This window comes from Chiloscyllium punctatum, chromosome 26 (genome assembly GCF_047496795.1).
Source record: "Chiloscyllium punctatum isolate Juve2018m chromosome 26, sChiPun1.3, whole genome shotgun sequence".
In the NCBI taxonomy this organism is placed as follows: domain Eukaryota; kingdom Metazoa; phylum Chordata; class Chondrichthyes; order Orectolobiformes; family Hemiscylliidae; genus Chiloscyllium; species Chiloscyllium punctatum.
Genome location: NC_092764.1, coordinates 28,344,423 through 28,357,770, shown reverse-complemented (window position 1 = coordinate 28,357,770; position 13,348 = coordinate 28,344,423). Strand labels below are relative to the sequence as shown.

The window sequence follows — 13,348 nt, the reverse complement described above, 5'->3', positions numbered from 1 at the left end:
AATGTACACGTTGGTGCTTCTGTGCAACAGTGGTGACGGGAGTGAATGTTCAGGATTGTTGTACCTACCCAAACTTTATACGTCACTGGACCTGACTTCGTGTTGATCATGCCTCTTACCCATGCAGGGCCATTCCTGTGGTTCCTATACCAAACTTCATCCCCAAAGTCAACTGTTTGTCTCTCACTTAGTGGAGTCTTGTGGCCAACATTGACGTTCCTGATGCCATTTCACTCTCCACACCAGGTCCAGGAAGATCAGATTTAACTTGGCGTGACATTTTCTACCCATTAGCAACTCTGCTGGTGCAATCCCTGTCATTGCATGACAGGTGGTCCTATAATCAAATAGGAAAAGGGACAGTTTGGTATCTAGTGAAGTTGTAGGTGGTTTCTTTAATTCTGCCTTCAAAGTGTGGACCTTTCTTTCTGCTAGACAATTAGATGGTGAATGGTATAGAGCTGTCCTTATATGATGAATACCACTCGACTTTAGGAAATACTTGAATTCCCCACTGGTAAAAGATGGCCCGTCTCCTGTGACCAACACTTCTGGGAGTCCGTATATTGCAAAAGATGCATGCAGTTTTTCTAGTGTCATCCCCATGTTTGATAAATGAACTCCATGCACGTCCAGCTACTTTGAGTGGGCATCCGCAATGAGTAAGAACTCTGAACCCACAAAAGGACCTGCACAGACGACATGCAACCAAATCCAGGGGTAACCTGGCAATTCCAACAAATGTGGAATCTTTTGTCTTTTGTTGGCAATGTGGGCACTGCGCCGCCAATGCAGCAATGTCTGCATCCAATCCTGGACACTGGACATAACATCTTCATTTTGGAAACACCTTGGTGGCACAAGAGGAGTTCAGCTAGTATCTGACAGTTGTGTTTGCTTAAGCCAATCACTCTTGCTACACATAATATGCTGTTCTCTATTGCGATCTGGTCTCTCTGGGTCCAAAAAGGTTTCAGTTCTGGTTGTGATGGCCATTTGGTTCCCCTCATCACCACCAGCTGTTTCAGTTTTGCCAAGACTGGATCTTTCTGCATCCAAAGTCTGATATTGTCAACCATGACTGGAAGTGTGTCCAGAAAATTTAAGACCAATACAGACTCTTCCAGTGGCAGTATCACCAGTGGTGTATATGCATCGCATTTGCGACTTGGCCTCCCACATGCTGTTTCAACTTGTAATTATATGTACCTGGTATTATAGCTCACTGTTAAATTCCGCGGGAAGCTATGGGCGGCACTACATTGTCTTTTTTAAGTAGACCTAAAAGAAATTTGTGCTAACGGACCCACAAATCTAAGTCCAAAAAAGTATTGGTGGAACTTCCTGACTCCATATATAATGGCCAAACTTTCCTTCTCTACCTGGGCATGTTCATGCTCTGCATTAGCCGAAGTCTTGGATGCATACACAATTGGGTGCTCCTCTCCATTGAGCTATCTATGAGCTAATACTACCTCAATGCCATGCAGATAGGCATCACATGCCAATACCAGATCTCACCTGGGCTTATGTGCACCACCACCTTAACATGATGATAGCTGTTTCTTCACTTCCCTCAAAGCTATGGCTTAGCTACATGACCATTTCCAAGGCAGATCTTTAACAGTTGATGTAAAAGGTGCCAGAATGGAGGCTAGGTTAGGTATGAACTTCTGCAATAATTCACCAGTCCAAGAAAACACATCAGCTCTGGTACAAACATGGGAGCCAGGGCATCTTTGATTGCCCTCACTATCTTCCAACGGGCATATCAGGTCTTGTCAACTCTGTAGCCCATGTAGGTAATTTGGGTGCCTGGAACACAAATTTTCCCTTCTAAAGATCGTATGCCCACCTGGGAAAAATGTCGATAAGTTCTTTAAGTACTCCTTATTTGCTTCCCTGTTATTAGAACATCATCCAGTTAAATAAAGACCTGAGGGCAATCTGGGACCTTGTAAAATGTTCTCCATCATCCACCGAAAAATTGCGCAGGCTGACAATACCCCAAATGGCAATCTCATATTGATGCAAACACTGATGGGTATTAATTGTAGCATACTTGTGGGAACTCTCATCTAACCACAATTGCAAGTACGTTTGGTTCATGTCCAGCTTTGTGAAGGACAGCACCCTGCCAGCTTTGAGTATAAGTGCAAGGGATGAGGTATTTATCCAGCTGCAAAAAGCAGTTTAGCATTTCTTTAAAAGCCCTACAAAGGCAAACCTACCTGTAGGGTTTCACAATCAGTAAGACTGGTACTGTACTGGTTTGATGATTTCTTCACTTTCTAACCTTCTGATCTGACTCTACTTTTGCCCATAAGTCAAATGGCACTGGACGTGCCTTGCAGAATCGTGGAATTGCTTCCTGGTCAACGTGCAAGGTTGGCCTTGGCTCCTTTAATGGCCCCTAGACCTTCCTGAAAACCATCCAGGTATTTAATTAGGATTTCACTCAGGCAGCCATTTCCTAATAGAAAAATTGATCCAATCCAGGTGAATCTTTCCCAACCAATTTAGCCCCGTCCATCTTGGGCCCAAACCTTTTACTACAACTAGTGGTAATTGAACAAACTGCTTTTCATAGCAGACCAGAATCAAAGTTGTACCCTTTAATCTATAATTATTCCCGGTATAGATTCTCAATCTAGTCAAGGTCTTGCGCAAACTAAGAGTCAGAGTCTAGAGTGAATTTTGTTTAAGACTGGTTCTCTGATCACTGATACAGCCTCGACAGTTAGAATCAGATGACCATTTAACCAGACACTTATTTTGATTGGTTCTGATATGGATGTTGCTAAGCAATTTAACTGTTCCAGATGTAGGTAGACTTTCCAAAGTGTGCACACTCTCCTGGATACCAGCCTTTGAGTTCTAGTACTCCATTTAGGTCAAGCAGGATTCTTTTTCCATCTTGAATCTGCATACTGGCAGCAACTGCCAGCCTGGATCCTGAAGAAAATTTTAACAGTTTAGCTGAGGCTTGAATTTGTTTTGCAGTTATGCTGTGGGCTGACCTAGAGTTCCTCTGTTCAGGAGTGAAGCTATGCAATTGCCTTCACTCAAGTGGTGTTCCCCAAGCTCAGTTGAACTAGCCAGAGTATCTACTTCCCTCAGAATACTCTGCAACTCATATGTTTCACTTGCTGCATTTTCCAATGATAAGACCAGATGTTGCGCCTGTTTGAGGTCCAGTTACGCTTCAGCTAGTAGATACCTTTGCATGGTTACATCATTAATCCCACATACCAAACTGTGTCTCAGCATCTCATATAAGGTTAATCCAAAGACATACGTCTCTGTCAATTGTCTTAACCTGGTCAAAAATCCTGATACCAACTCCCGAGATTGCCGAATAAAACCAAGAGTCCCAGAATTAGAAGAGGTTTGGGATGTAACATTCCTTAACGAAATCAATCAACATTTGAAAGTTTTAGTATCTGGTGCCTCAGGGAAAGTTAGGCTCCAAATAACCAAAAATGCTGCAGGTTCACAAGCTATCAGGAAAGTGTTCATTGCTTTTCATCTGCCCCAGTGTCATTTGCCTAGAAAAAAAAACCCATTTTTGCCAGTCTTCAATGATAGAATTGAACAAATTATGCCCAAATAATGGCATAATGCCAGAAATGATTACCCCAACTCAAAAGATGACAGTTGAGTGAATTTATTCAGAAGCGTGCTTTTCTCTCATCGCCACTGGAAAACCACCATCGAGACTGGTATCCTGTTACCAAGTTACCCTTTATTTACACGTGGAGAGTTCTTAACACTGATGCAGCTTTCTCAAATCCAGCTCTCAGGGAGAACAGAACTCCTGACACTCAGTTTATATCTGTCAGCCAGGGTTCCCTTACTAAACCAGATTAACAGGCCCAATTAGGGAACTCATTCAATTAGGTTCACCCGGCTGACCTTGTTACAATCACTGCAGTCATGCCCTCAGTTATTGATACAATTTCAGCTCCTCCTTCTTCATTAAGTAAGATTTGTTTAGATGCTTTTTTGATCAAGCTTATGGTCATTTTGTATAAAGTACCTGTAGTGAGTAACTCAATTCCCAACTCTGCGAAGACTATTATCCACAAGGCACAAAATCAAGAATGTAATGGCCAAGAGTGCAGTTCGAACAACATTAAAGAATGACACCATCCAGGACAAAGCAGCCTGCTTGACTGGCGGCATATCCACAAACAATCACTCCCTCTAACATCAACACTCAGTAGGAGTATGTACTGTCTACTAGATGCATTGCAGAAATTCATCAAAGCTCCTTTGAATGCATCTTTCAAACGTGCAACTACTCTCATGAAGAAAAACAGCAAACAGATATGGGGAATACTATAAACTGCAAGTTCCCCTCCAGGCCACTCAACATCATCACTCATTGGGAACTTGATGCCCTCAACCCTTTCCACCTCAGCTGTACTGATGTCGAAAGGGATGTGTCCTCCTCCTTTCTTCCTGAAGTCAATGATCAATTCTTTCATTTTGTTGACATCGAGAGACAGATTGTTATCATTGCACCACAACACCAAGCACTCTATCGCCTTCCTGTATCCTAATTCATTGTTTGATATCCAGCCTACAACGGTGTATCGTCAGTAAACTTGTAGATGGCACTCATACAAAATTTCGCAACACAGTCTTGTGCGTACATGAAGTATAGTAGGGGGCGGAGTATGTATTCTTGCAGGGCACTAGGGTTGAGTGTTATCATGAAGGAGGTGCTATTTGCTATCTTCACTGATTGTGGTCTGTGACTCAGGAAGCTGAGGGTCCACTTGCAGATATGATAGTGAGCTTCTTATTAAACTCATGTCAATGTTCCAAATTTATTCATTCTTCAGAGAAGTAACATCAAGAAAAAATGTTTGTGATACTTACTAGTCTGTGATAAGGTATACTATGTGAATTTCAATTGTTGTCTCATTTTAATTATAACCACAGTCTCATAATACAGGAAGAAAATGTTTCAAGAGATGAAGTCTAGTGTCCAATCAGGACACATTGAAAGAATTTCTTAAAACTCCAGTTTTTACTTCCTCCATTGTTTTGGAATAGAACTTTTCAGATTAGTTGCACTTTATTGCATTCAAATAGAAATGCTACAATTTGTAAGAAAACACAGTATGTAGACATGCTAATAGTTTGGATTCACATTACATATGGAAGGAATCATATGCTTCAGTCCATGGAGATTCAAACACAATTAAGAAGTCTACATCAAATCACTGAAATAAAATCTTTCATTATTTTTGGATGGAATATGTCCATTATTTTGCAGATAATGTAAACCGATAAATTTTTAACATGTAACCTTCAAAAGGCTAGTGCTCCATCACATAATATAGCAATGCTTTCAGCAGAAGATCACAGATCCATCAAGTCTACCTTTCAGACATTTGAAATTGGTAGATTCTGGGCATACTTAATTCATAAAGATAATGGATCAAAAAAGAAATATGGCTTAATCCTTCATGACTTAATAAAAATGCACAAGCAATACAAGATGCTAAAAGAAGGCTAATAGAGTTTTAGTTTGCAGAGTTAGGATTAAATTTAAGGAAAGGATGACTACACACAGGCAATATAAAGATCTGGCACCTTTAGATTTGGAGAATCGTTTGAAGTTTCACCATATAGAAGTTTATAAATTTAAGTGCATGAAGTCTGGCTTAAATTACAAGGAACGCAGAAATAGGACATGTCTTAATTCCCAATTCCTACCTTAAACGTGAAAATCTGATCTCCAATTTATATTTTACTCCAGTCTTGTTAACATTTTTTTAATACAATCCCATCACATAAGAGATCATGAAGATGCTGAGGAATCTGCGAGGAGACGAATTTGATCTGATTTTCAAGACAAGTGACCTTGAAGAAAAATACCACACTTGGAAGCCTCACTGAGGTCATAGATATCCTTTTTGAGTTTCCAGGATTTTCATTCTGCATCACAGTTTCAGAAACTGTTGTCTCTAAAAAGAACAGAGCTGCAGCATCAGAGCTTTTGTCTGTATTTTTGTTGAAAGATGTAAACATCATTGGCTGGCCAACATCTATCGCTGGTCTCGAGCTGCCCTCAAGACAGTGTGGTGGGCAGCCTTCTTGAACTGCTGCAGTCCATGTGTTGCAAGTAGACCCACACTGCTGTTAAGGAGGAAATTCCAGGATTTTGATTCAGAGACACTAAAGGAATAGTAGTACATTTCTAAGTCAGGATAGCGAGTGGCTTGGAGTGGAACTTGTAAGTGGTGGTGCTCCGATATTTGTTGTCCCTGTCCTCTAGTTGGAAATAGTCATATCATTGGTGACTTTCTGCAGTACGTCTTGCAGATAATAATTGTCAGAGATGGAAGGTGTAGACATAGCAAGTGCGTTGCTTTCTCTTGGTTGGTGTCAAGCTTCTGGATGTTGTGGGTGGACCCAGGTTCAATTCCAGCCTCGTGTGACTGCCTGTGTGGCGTTTGCACATTCTCCCTGTGTCTGGGTGGGTTTCCTCTGGATGCTCCAGTTTCCTCCCACAATCCAAAGATGTGCAAGTCAGGTGGCTGGCCATGCTTATTGACCATGGTGTCAATGAGTCTGGGTAGGTTATTCTTCGGAGCGTCGGTGCGGACTGGTCTATTTGGCCCAATGGTGTTTCCACACTTTAGGAAATCTAATCTAAAGTAAGTGGCAGGAAAGGTTCCCTCCAAGTTTTCTTTCCATCTGCATGGGCCTCCAAACTCTATGCACAGCAGTGACTTTTGTAACTGGAGGTCAATGCCACAATTGGGATGACACCACCAATTGCTGTGCACAGAAATTTATAGTGGCTTCACGTGCTGTGCAGCTTGAAGGAAACATTTGTAGCAAGCGGATTGAAGGAAAAGCACTTTCACCCAAAGTGCAGTAGTTAACTGGAACACACTGTCTGAATATAAGACCTTAAGAAATAGGGACAGGAGGATGCCATTTTGTCCCTTGAGCCTGACTCAACACTGCTCCCATCCACTATCTTGCCCTTTGCTCATAAGCTTTGATTCCCCTACTGCTCAAGAATCTATCTCAGCATTAAATATACAGAAGGACTCTGCACCCACAGCTCTGTGTGGCATTTTAAATTGGTGCACTTTTATTCGGAGACTATGTCCTCTAGCCCTCGAGGACACGAGGCAAAACATCCTCTCATCTTTTGCCAGGTCAAGCTCCTCAAGAATCCTACATGTTAAAATGAGATTACTTCTCATTCTTTTAAATTCAAATGAATTTCAGATTGTTTAACCTTTGCTCATAAGACAATACCTCCATATTGGGGGTCAGCCTAGTAAACCTTTGCAAACTCCCTTTAATGAAATAATATGTTTCTTAATAAGGGAACCAAAACTGCACACAGCATTAAACATCACCAGCACCTTGTACAGATGTAGCAAGACTTCCCTACTCTCATTCTCGAACCCCTTTGAAATCAGGGCCAACATTTTATTAGAATTGCTGATTACCTGCTGCACCTCTGTGCTAGCTTTGTGCTTCTTGCACAAGTACCTCAAAGTCCTTTCGTGTTACAGCTGTCTACAGTTTTTCTACATTTAAAAAGTATTGTTCTTTTGATCCCCCTTCCAAAATGAAATTGTCATTCACTCCATCATACTCCACTTGCCAGCTTTTTGCTCATTTATTTAACCTATCAAAAGTTCTTTGCAAACTGTTTGTAAAATGGAAACTATCGCAACATTTAAGAACTACTTAAGTAAGTACTTGAAATATCACAGCATATAAGTCGAGGGATACTGCTGAGAAATGGGATGTCAATAGCTAGATCCGTCATGTCAGCATGGACATAGAGTCATAGAGATGTACAGCATGGAAACAGACTCTTTGGTCCAACCCACCCACGCCGACCAGATATCCCAACCCAATCTAGTCCCACCTGCCAGCACCCAGCCCATATTCCTCCAAACCCTTCCTATTCATATACCAATCCAGATGACTTTCAAATGTTGCAATTGTACCAGCCTCCACCTCTTCCTCTGGCAGCTAACTCCATACATGTACCACTCTCTGTGTAAAAAGGTTGCCCCTTAGGTCTCTTTTATATCTTTCCCCTCTCACCCTAAACCTATGCCCTCTAGTTCTGGACATCCCCACCACAGGGAAAAGACTTTGTCTATTTATCCTATCCATGCCCCTCATAATTTTGTAAACCTCTATAAGGTCGCCCCTCAGCCTCCGACGCTTCAGGCAAAACAGCCCCAGCCTGTTAAGCCTTTCCCTATAGCTCAAATCTTCCAACCCTGGCAACACCCTTATAAATCTTTTCTAAACTCTTTCAAGTTTCACAACTTCTTTCTGATAGGAAGGAGACCAGAAATGCACACAATATTCCAACAGTGGCCGAACAAATGACCTGTAGAGCTGCAACATGACCTCCCAACTCCTGTACTCAATACTCTGACCATTAAAAGAAAGCATACCAAACGCCTTCTTCACTATCCTATCTACCTGCGACTCCACTTTCAAGGACCTATGAACCTGCACTCCAAGGTCTCTTTGCTCAGCAACACTCCCTATGACCTTACCATTAAGTGTATAAGTACTGCTAAGATTTGCTTTCCCAAAATGTAGCACCTCGCATTTATCTGAATTAAACTCCATCTGCCACTTCTCAGCCCATTGGCCCATCTGATCAAGATCCTGTTGTAATCTGAAATAACCTTCTTCGTTGTCCACCACACCTCCAATTTTGGTGTCATCTGCAAACTTACTAACTGTACCTCTTATGCTCACATCCAAATCATTTATATAAATGACAAAAAGTAGAGGACCCAGCACCGAACCTTGTGGCACTCCACTGGTCACAGGCCTCCAGTCTGAAAAACAACCCTCCATCACCACCCTCGGTCTTCTATCTTTGAGCCAGTTCTGTATCCAAATGGCGAGTTCTCCCTGCATTCCATGAGAGCTAACCCTGTTCATCAGTCTCCCATGGGGAACCTTGTCGAACGCCTTACTGAAGTCCATACAGATCATATCTACTGCTCTGCCCAATAAATCCTCTTTGATACTTCTTCAAAAAACTCCATCAAGTTTGTGAGATATGATTTCCCACGCGCAAAGCCATGTTGACAATCCCGAATCAGTCCTTGCCTTTCCAAATACATGTACATCCTGTCCCTCAGGAATCCCTCCAACAACTTGCCCACTACCAACGTCTGGCTCACTGGTTTATAGTTCCCTGCCTTGTCCTTTCCACCTTTCTTAAACAGTGGCACCGTGTTAGCCAACCTCCAGCCTTCTGGCACCTCACCTGTGACTATCGATGATACAAATATCTCAGCAAGAGGCAAAGCAATCACTTCTCTAGTTTCCCACAGAGTTCTAGGGTACACCTGATCAGGTCCTGGGGATTTATCCACCTTTATGCGTTTCAAGACATCCAGCACATCCTGCTCTGTAATATGGACATTTTGCAAGGTGTCACCATCTATTTCCCTTCATTCTATATTTTCCATATCCTTTTCCGCAGTAAATATTGATGCAAAATACTCGTTTAAATCTAATAGAGTTATGGTCGCTGGCCCCAAAGTATACTCAGCAACTCCATGTGACTTATTCCTGTAGAGCAAAGAGTTGATTTGTTCTACTTCAGGTTTGCTGCCCATTTGGGAGCAATGTTGTACTCATTTTTCCCTCCAAAGTGCCAAGCTTTGAGATGGGTTTGGTCATTCCATGCATCTAAACTACTCAAATAGTGTGTATTTAAGCTTTCAGTGGGTTTATTTGCAGTTTTAGAATTGCTTTCCAGTTGCGCAAGTTTCCCTAGTTGTTAGTCTCCTTCTCTTAAAGAATCTCTGCTAGTCTAAGTGTTTCTACATTTAAAATCAAACAAACCATGAAAAATTGATTCATCTTAATTAATGTTGCCTCTAAAAATATCTCTACTCTCCGGTCACAGAGTATCAGATATTTGCAGCCACATTTGATTTTCTACCTCATGTTGCCCATGCATAATGGCAATGACCTTCAAATTGGCAAGACTCAAATTTTTACTTTAAGCTTTCCTTTCTGAGGAACTGAATTACCTAGAATTGTCTGTCCAGGGTGCTGTTAAATCAATTATTTTTACTCCAGTTGAGGATCCAGGACTACTGCTTAGTTCTCTGACTCAAAGCCTGCAACTGCTGAATTGAGATTTTCTTCACAGACTGCTACACTCTGTGACACAAGTCAAATGCCTTTGCATTTCTGGCTTTCTGGATCTTTGAGCATCTACTTCACCTATGGTGAAGTCCTTCATTGCCTCTTCACAGGTTCAGAAGATTCAGCATCTTTTTTCTTCAAAACTGACTTTCAAATCTTATTTAAAATTATCTTTCAAAGTTTTCTTGCTCCTTTACAGCTGTTATTCATGTTTTAGGAGCCACCACTGTTCATTGTGTTATATGTTTAGTTTATTTAGTCTAGCTAGTTGATTTTGCCAAGTATTTAAATGTTTGAAAAATAACTAGTTTATTACATAATAAAAGGAACTACAGACAGCTTTACCGAAGTATAACTGTCTGTACCAGAGTCATGTTGCTCACTGTAGTCAGAGGTCATACTTACATCATCCCAGACATTAATGCATTCAAATCTTTGTACTACATAAACCGCAAGCATGACAAATATTCTGTTCTTCATTCTCGCCACTAATCCAGGAGTATTTTCTTTCTCCATAAGTTGAAATAAAGAACTGAAAATTGATAAGTTGATCTTCACTCACCTCAAAAATCAAAAAACTTTATCTCTATCATAACCTTTCAAACCTTCCTCTAGTTTAGTCAAAACACCAACAACCACTCTTCTCTGAAGTTTCATTTTTCTTTCTGCAATGTGAATACATCAATCTAGCACACTTGCTTTCTGAAACTTCTACAATGTAAAAATCAAGAGTCATTCCCAATCTCTACCCAAATTTTATTAAAGACTTAAAATAGAGAATTCCCCATTCCTCCCAATTTTTAAAAAATTTCTACCATGTTAATATAAGGTTTGGCTTCGTTGGTTTCATTTCTCTCTTGCTTCATCCTTTACAACTCTGATGACATCCTGCACCTTTTACCCTGGTTTTTCAGTCACAAGAAATTTAATGAATGAATATTTTTTTATTTTAAAATAATACCACAATTAAGATCATTAAACATTGAAACATGACTTCAAAATAGTCAGAAGTGTTTGAAGTAAACATTTTTAAACTAGCAATTTAATTTTCACTCAATTTAACTCACATTTTATTTCAAGTGAATTTCCTTAAATCAATAAAAAAACATTGAGAAAAATTATCAACTTTCAAAACATCCTTTGGAAATTGTTATCCATTTGGAGAAATAAAGCATTTCATAATCTTAAATGAGGGCCAATTCTAGAAACTTACAAGTTCATCATTTCTAAATCACATTGACAAAATATTCCATAACTCTGCTGTTACTATTTTAATGCTGTAGTTTTACAGCAACAGTTAGCAGATCATTTATGCCAGTATTTCTCAAAATGTGGTTCATGAGCGTTTTCCAGATTGCCATGTACAGTAGTTTAATTGTTCTATGTTTGATTACATTACTCTGGTAAGTGATCCTTGTAAACTTGCTCAATTGCTTAAATCTGTGGATGAGTTACTTTGGAATGGATCTGAGTGCTTACTTATGAACACGTTTGTTGAAGTTTCCATAATTTTTGATATGCTTCAAAGTTCTTTAAATAATTTACATAAGGACAACTAGGGGACACTGGTTAGGCCACTTTTGAATACTGTGTTCAATTCTTATCTCCCTGCTTTAGGAATAATGTTGTTAAACTTGAAAGGGTTCAGAAAAGATTTACAAGGATGCTGCCAGGGTTGGAGGGTTTAAGATATAGGGAGAGGCTGAATATACTGGGACTATTTTCCCTGGAGTGTCGGAAGTTGAAGTTATAAAATCACGAAGGGCATGGATGGGGTGAATAGTCAACGTCTTCTTCCCAGGGTAGGAGACTCCAAAACTAGAGGGTATATATTTTAGATGAGAAGGGAAAGATTTAAATGACACCTAAGGGGCAATTTTTTCATACAAAGGGTGGTGTATGTGTGGAATGGGCTGCCAGAGGAGGTGGTGGAGGCTGGTAAAATTACAAGATTTTTAAATTATTTGGATGGATACATGAATAGGAAAGGTTTAGATGGGCCAAATGCTGGCAAATGGGGCTAGACTCATTTGGGATAGCTGGTCGGCATGAACGAGTTGGACTGAAGGGTCTGTTTCCATGCTGTACAACTCTAACTGAGAAGGGGATTAAAAAATGGAAAACTGCACAATAATTATCATGTTTGGATTACAAGTAAACGAAACAAACAAAGTAGCAAATAAACTCGTCATGAGTAGGACATGGACCTTGTTTATACATTACACAGCATATTTACCACTGCATAACAGTAAATAATCAATCTGATGTTAACTTCTACATTTAGTGGACAAGCAAGCACTGCAGAACTAATGACGACCCTTGTTAAACAGGAGCAAAGAGCTTTTCCATGTTAAAACACTAATGTATTTGGTCGTATTGATTAAGGTGTCACTTTTATTATGGTACAATAATGTTCAATAATTTGCACTAACCAATCAAGGTAATAAACCTGATGTGCCAATACTTGAAATTATACATCTAATCAGAGTTTGCCTTAAGAGGTAAATCAACATTAATTTACTTTTGTTGTGGGACCTCTAAATTTAATTGTTAGCTTGAAAGTCATTTACAAATATTAAATTTAGGTCTTCACGTTACAGTCATAAAATGCAAGTAGCAAAGGGATAAGTTATGCAGCTGACCTTACATAATCTGCAGGTGAAGAATTTAAGGTAATAGTCAATCAACCAGTTGTAATTTTGTGTATGGTAAGTTCATTAACCTTTTAATTCTAAGACTTGGCTTTGAAGGCAGTCCTGATTGATGGCAAGAAAATCTCACTCTACTGGATGCAATTGAAGTGGTAAATAACTTGAAGCATGTTTCAATAGTCTCAAAACACCTTCCAGTCCACAGAAATCAAACAAGAGAAAAATCAATACAGGGTGGCACTATCAATGTTATTCCCAAGACACCACGTGAGATAAATATCTACAGAAACAGTAAATGAGAAAGTAGAGATTTATTTGCCTTTGTCAAAAGGCCATTCACAAAAATATTACATTGCAAACATTCTGCAACTTAATTACTCAACCAATCACTTGAAACACTATAATTGTGCAGTAGTGCACATATTTTCAAACATTCTTTTTTCAATTCTAGACTTTAATTTTGCATTTTAACCATACAAATGACTGTAAACAACCAACGTTATAAAGGATTA

At 39.8% G+C, this 13,348-nt stretch overlaps 1 protein-coding gene and 1 long non-coding RNA gene across 8 annotated transcripts in view; one reads left to right on the top strand and one right to left on the bottom strand.

The window, feature by feature from the left end:
* LOC140496357 (uncharacterized) overlaps positions 1-13,348 on the top strand; it is a 241,284-nt gene that overhangs the window by 144,247 nt on the left and 83,689 nt on the right. The gene's annotated exons all lie outside the window — the stretch shown is intronic.
* Positions 1-13,348, bottom strand: part of pmfbp1 (polyamine modulated factor 1 binding protein 1) — an 829,187-nt gene that overhangs the window by 794,785 nt on the left and 21,054 nt on the right. The window lies entirely within an intron of this gene.